This window comes from Portunus trituberculatus, chromosome 32 (genome assembly GCF_017591435.1).
Source record: "Portunus trituberculatus isolate SZX2019 chromosome 32, ASM1759143v1, whole genome shotgun sequence".
Classification (NCBI taxonomy): Eukaryota; Metazoa; Arthropoda; class Malacostraca; order Decapoda; family Portunidae; genus Portunus; species Portunus trituberculatus.
The window spans coordinates 5,258,182-5,264,826 of record NC_059286.1 but is presented as its reverse complement, the minus strand read 5'-3'; positions in this window follow the sequence as shown (position 1 = coordinate 5,264,826).

Here is a 6,645-nt window from a genome sequence, read left to right as displayed (position 1 = left end):
AACTTGTGCGTATGGTTGTAGTTATGAAATTTGCAACATCCATTGTATTATTACCTATTATTTCTTTCTGTCCTGTATTTTATCTTATCGTAAAATTGGCAGGGAGTATTCTTTTTCTTTCTTAGCTTACTTTCCCATCCTATCATCAGCAATTCTTAACTATTTGTCTTATTTCGTCCTTTCTATTTTTACCGATTCCTCATTTTGTCTCTTTTATCCCATTTTCCCTTCAATTTCCCGTCTATTACACACTCCGAAATAAATCTGCATAAAAAAGATACTTATCGCATTGTAACAGTAATTAGAAGAGGACATACACGTACAGTTCGGAGTAATACAGGAAGCCTCTCTCGGTGAGTCAGGGCGTAACAGTTAAAGGAACGCTATGAAGTGAAACCTTTTACCATTAATTAAAACCAAAGTCCTCTCGAGGGTCCAACACGTAAAAACAACTTCCACTCGATGGCATTTAATTTCACGGTAAATGTCCTCGATTTTCGTGTCTGGGGAAACTGTGCGGCGTCGCGTCCACCACATTACTCGGTGACATGAACAGTTTAATGGTTTAATGGTTCATCGCGGTAAAACTTTCCCCCGAAACTATCAGGTAATGGACCGCTGATGCACAGGGAGGTGGTCAGTTGTACCTGCGCTGCTTTACACAACGACGCTGTGCTTTTTGGTGTGAGTTGTTATAAGGAATTGCGCGATACAAGTGAGATTAAATGCCACAAGGAGTCTCGCGGTGTAATCCATGTGGCAATAACATTATTTTGGTGTGTTTTGTGTTCTAGACTGTCTTCCACTTCGGTGTTTCATTCTGCCTGCCACCTGTGTGTTTCACTCCCTCATTAAAATGTCGTTACATGTATAAGCTGATGCAAGGAATACCAGACATAAAACATAAGATAATGCAAGACAGCTGCCATTCTTTATTCCTTTTACTCTTCAGATTATTACTATTTTAATATAGTGTTCTTTAGTTCGAAGATAAAGAGTTTTTTTTTATATTGACCTTCATCAGGCTGTAATATTTCTACATGTTTCATTACAAAAGAAAATAAATAAACGACATAAACACATTGGAGCTAAAAGCAACATACCATTATAAAAAAAAAAATTCAGTCGTCTTCAATTTCTTCATCATATTATCAATGTTATAACCTTTAATTCAAAGCTAAACAACATGAACACATTTCTTGAATTAACCTAAAAAGCAACATGCCATAAAAGAACAATAACAACGTAAACTGCCTAGCATTTCTTCATCATATTACTAATGGTGTCATGTTCTTTAATCCGAACCTAAACGATATCATCAAATCATGTAAATTCACTAACACACACCTGTGCATAATAAACACAGGTAAACACACTACTTTCATTAGGGACACGTGCGAGGTGCAGGTATCTGGGCTTCTTAATTCAGTATATCACGGCTTTGCAACACCTGCGCTCCGGGGTGCGTGGCTCACCTGGCTGCCTAATCAAGAAGCACGACAAGTGGAAGTCAGCACCTGCATTAACTAATAAGTTAGACACGCTTAATTAGCATAGTGTGGGGCGCCTTGTTCCCTCTGCGGCGGCGACATGAGGGAGAGAAGACTAAGGACGAAGGGACACACACACACACACACACACACACACACACACACACTATTCATTTACGGTGAATAGATTAATGGAAATGCTATGTAAATTGACAATAACTGCATTTGAGCATGAATGTCGAAAACTGAAGAGAACAGCACGGAACTTATAAACGTAGAATAAAAGCTGAACGAAAAAAGTCACATCACTCGCTGGAAGAAAAAAAAACAAAAAAACTAGGTAAACACAAGAAAAAAAAATAATAAAGTTAGCAACAATGAAAACAGAAAAAATGTATGCTGTAAATAAAGTAAAATAGAACAAAATTAAGAAAGAGAAGAAAAATCATATTCAATAATAAAAAAAAACTACAATAAAATGACAAAAAATGCAAACTTCTACACGACACTTTAAGAAAACAAAATAAAAAAAAAAAAGATGAAAGATGAAAAAACAAAAAATCATTAAAAAAAAAAACCACGCAAATACCAAAAACCTCCACACACGGAATAAAAGAACGAAAGAACACTGACTCACAATCCTCTTTTTCTTAATGACCCAGGCCAGGTGCGCGGCAGGTAGAGGGTGAAGGGGAAGGTAAGAAGGTAAGTAACCCACATTTGCGTCTACTCTCTTCCATCCACCCCTTAATGAGCAGGTAGCAGAGGTAGAGAGGGAGAGAAGAAGGGGAAGGGAAGGAAGGAAGGAAGGAAGGGAGGGAGGAAGAAGAAAAGGAAGGAAAAGAGGGAAAAGGAGGAAGAGAGGAAGGAAATGAGGAAGACTAGTAAGAAGAGAGGAAGGCAAGGAGGAAGAGGAGATAGAGGAAAGAAGAGACGAGACATATTAAATAAAAATGAGACACGAGGATAAATTATTAATGAAGGAGAGAGAGAGAGAGAGAGAGAGAGAGAGAGAGAGAGAGAGAGAGAGAGAGAGAGAGAGAGAGAGAGAGAGAGAGAGAGAGAGAGAGAGAGAGAGAGAGAGAGAGAATAATGATATAAATAAGAAAAGAAAGAGCTATATAAATTAAAAGAGAAAGATAAATAAGAAGAGACAAAAACCAACGAAGTAAAGAGGGAAGACAATGCCTTTGCCTTACCAGAAAGTGAGAGGAGGAGAGGAAAATGTAATAAATGTGGAGGAAGGGAGGAAAATTGAATAGAGATCGGCGGAGAAAGAGGAGGAAGATGAGATAGAGACAGAGAGAGAGAGAGAGAGAGAGAGAGAGAGAGAGAGAGAGAGAGAGAGAGAGAGAGAGAGAGAGAGAGAGAGAGAGAGAGAGAGAGAGAGAGAGAGAGGAGAGGGCGCAGTTAGGATATTAAATTATGACAGAGAGAGAGAGAGAGAGAGAGAGAGAGAGAGAGAGAGAGAGAGAGAGAGAGAGAGAGAGAGAGAGAGAGAGAGAGAGAGTTGAACGAAAATTATAAATGAAGCTAAATTGTAACTTTGATACATATGAATAAAAAAGGGTAAAAATTACAAAGCAAAAACGCGACAAATGTAAAATGAAAGTGTAAAACCCTTTCATGAAAATCCAATATGATCACCAGCACAAAACCGAGCGGCGGAAAATTATACAAGCAATTTTATTCCACTTAAGGAGTAAGAATAAAAAATGCCGCCAAAAATATGGGAGGAAAAAAATAAGAACAAAAAAGGAACTGAAAACTGGAGTCAAGTTTGAAAATGTGAGACAAAAAATCATACAGAGGTGAAAATTTAAATACAAAAAAGCAGTCTTGATGAGTAAAAAGTAACACACACACACACACACACACACACACACACACACACACACACACACACACACACACTTGACATCACTTAAGGAGAGGTTTCAAGAAATTAATCCTTTTTTTTTTAATGGCTGACTCTCTCGGACCTGCAAGGGAACTGGAAACTTAGTAGATCGTTTTATATTGCTCTTGGATAGTTCTTTTTTCTTCTTACATAAACACACACACACACACACACACGCCCGGTAGCTCAGTGGTTAGAGCGCTGGCTTCACAAGCCAGAGGACCAGGGTTCGATTCCACGGCCGGGTGGAGATATTTGGGTGTGTCTCCTTTCACGTGTAGCCCCTGTTCACCTAGCAGTGAGTAGGTACGGGATGTAAATCGAGGAGTTGTGACCTTGTTGTCCCGGTGTGTGTTGTGTGCCTGGTCTCAGGCCTATCCGAAAATCGGAAAAAAACAAACACACACACCTAATCCCATAAGAAAAAAAAACAGATATAACAAAAGAAAAACACAAAGACATCTCAAATCGTATAAATAAATAAAAAAAAGTATACACATTGGTATATTACACTTCATCCTTAATTTGTAGGACATTACCTCCACCTGCTCTCCTACCATCCTTTCTGTCTCTCACTCATGCAAAATTGCCCTCAAAATCATTCAAAAGGCATAAATTTTCCAATACAAAATAGACCTGTTTTCTTCCTTCCAATATGAAGATCACGAAGGAAACGTAAGGAGAAGCAATAAAAGCAAAGACTTAAAAGAAATTAATACTAAACACCAAAAGAGAGAACAAAAAGATGACTGAAAAAAAACAGGAAAACGATGAAAATAGAGAAAGAGAAAAAAATGAACATAAACTGATATAACAAAATGCCATAAAAGAGACGAAGAGATGAGCAAATATAATTATAATAAACCGTAAAATAAAGCAGAAAATGAGTGAGAGAGAGAGAGAGAGAGAGAGAGAGAGAGAGAGTAAACGTCTACCTCTTGAAATGTTTCTCGTAAAGATAAGGAAGATTTTATGGGAATATTTGATGTTTTGGGTGCTGTTTACTCTCTCTCTCTCTCTCTCTCTCTCTCTCTCTCTCTCTCTCTCTCTCTAGGCATGTATTGGATCCATTGAGCATAACACAAAGCGAAAAGTACAATAGTCACAAGTGGAACGAGAGCAAAGGATGAATAAATTGGAAATGAAAGGAAGGTGGATGAAAATAGCCAAACCACAAATGTCTCTCTCGTCAATTCCAAAGGCGGATCAATGAAATTCCACCCTTCCCCACCTGTTCATTTAATTATCAGTCAATATTTTTTTTTCTTTTTTTTTTGGTCGTTCTCTTTTTTTTTTTTCGTTCTTTTATTCTCTTTTTCTCTTTCATATTTTTCATTTACCATTTTTTATTTTCAGTTGTTTTGTTTTTTTTTCATTTTTTTTCTCTGCTTTGGTTCGCTTTCTTCGTTTTTTTCTTATTTTTCTTTTTTTTCGTGTATCATCTTTTTGTCTTTTTCTTTCATATTTTTTTTTTCATTTACTATCTTTTTTCTATTTCTTTTTCACTTTTTTTTCATATATTTCTATTTCTCTTTGCTTTGGTTCGCTTGTCTATTCTTTTTTCTCATTTTTCTTTATTTTCGTGTATTATCTCTTTGTCTTTTTCTTGAATTGCCACTTTTATATCTCTTGTTTTTTTTTTTATTTCGATATTTTTATTCTTCTTTTTTGGGTCATTTTGTTATTTTTTTCGCTCTTTCCTCTCTTTCTCTTTTACACTTTTCATTTACTTATCATTATTTTTCAGTTCCTTATCTTTTTCTTTTTTCTCTTTGCTTTGGTTCGCTTGTCGATTCACTATTTTCTCTCTGTTTTTGTGTATTTTTTTTTTTTTGTCTCATTCAATAATCACTTTTTATATCTCTTCTTGCTTAGATTTTTCATAATTTTCTTTAATTTCATCTGCAATTCTACGTCTTTCTTTCGCACGTATTGCATTATTTATACTTCTCTTATCATTCCTTTCTTTTTATTCAACATGTTCATTTCTATCACATTTATTCTTTAATGTATCTCTTTTTTATCTAATATTCATCTATTATTCAATTTTTCCATTGGTATTCGATGCTAATCTCATACTCATAAAATAAAAATTCTCTCTCTCTCTCTCTCTCTCTCTCTCTCTCTCTCTCTCTCTCTCTCTCTCTCCAATAACCCATTCAAGTTACAGCGATTCCTCCATATTCCCTTCTTTCCTCCCTGTTCTCTCCCTTTCTCCTCCCCTTCCTTCCTCTTCTCTCCCTTTCTTCATCTTTTTCTTTTGTTGATAAGCCCTGTTGCATTGCATTACAAAGGGCAGCAGTTTCCCTTGTCCCGGCCAATAAAACAGCCTATTTCCGAATTCTGATAAGCTTTCACTTTTATCTTGTTTGTGAATTTCAGAAAGAGAGAAAGAGAGAGACAGAGAGAGCGAGTGAGTGTGTGTGTGTGTGTGTGTGTGTGTGTGTGTGTGTGTGTGTGTGTGTGTGTGTGTGTGTGTGTGTGTGTGTGTGTGTGTGTGTGTGTGTGTGTGTGTGTGTGTGTGTGTGTGTGTGTGTGTGTGTGTGTGTGTGTGTGTGTGTGTGTGTGTGTGTGTTGTTGTCGGCGCCAATACACGTGCAAGATCAAAGGAGGGTTGGTGATGACAGTGGTGGTGGTGGTGGAGGTGGAGGTGGTGGTGGTGGTGATGAGGATGAGTATAATTATGGTGTAGCAGCTCTCCCTATTTTTTATTGTAGTGGCAGTGGTTGTTATGGTGGTGGTGGTGGCAGTGGCAAGAGTGGCAGTGGTGGTGGTGGTAGTGTAATCTAAAAGGTAAGGCTATTAACCTAAGCAAAATTACCTGCCCGCCATCTTTTAATAACCTGTCAACAAAATTAGCACATGGTTACCTAACTGCTCATACCTTGTGGCGATGTGTTGAGGATGTGACTACGTGCCGCTGGGAGGGGGAGGAAGGGGGAAGAAGAGAGGGGAATGTTAAAAGGAGAACAGGGTGACAGAAAGAGTGGGATGAAGAGAAGGACGATGATAGGAAGAAAGAGAAGCGGTAGAAAAGAGGGGAAGAGGCCAGAGAGGGAATGTTGAAAGGAGAATAGAGTTACAGAGAGAGTGGGATGAAGATGGAGAAGATGATAGAGAAAAGAGAGAAGAGGAAGAAGGAAAGGGAAAAGAGAGAGGGGAGTGTTTAAAGGGGAATAGAGAAAAGAAAACAGTGTAATAAAGAGGAGGATGAAGGTAGAGAGAAAGAAGTAAGGGAACGGTAAAGCAAGAAAG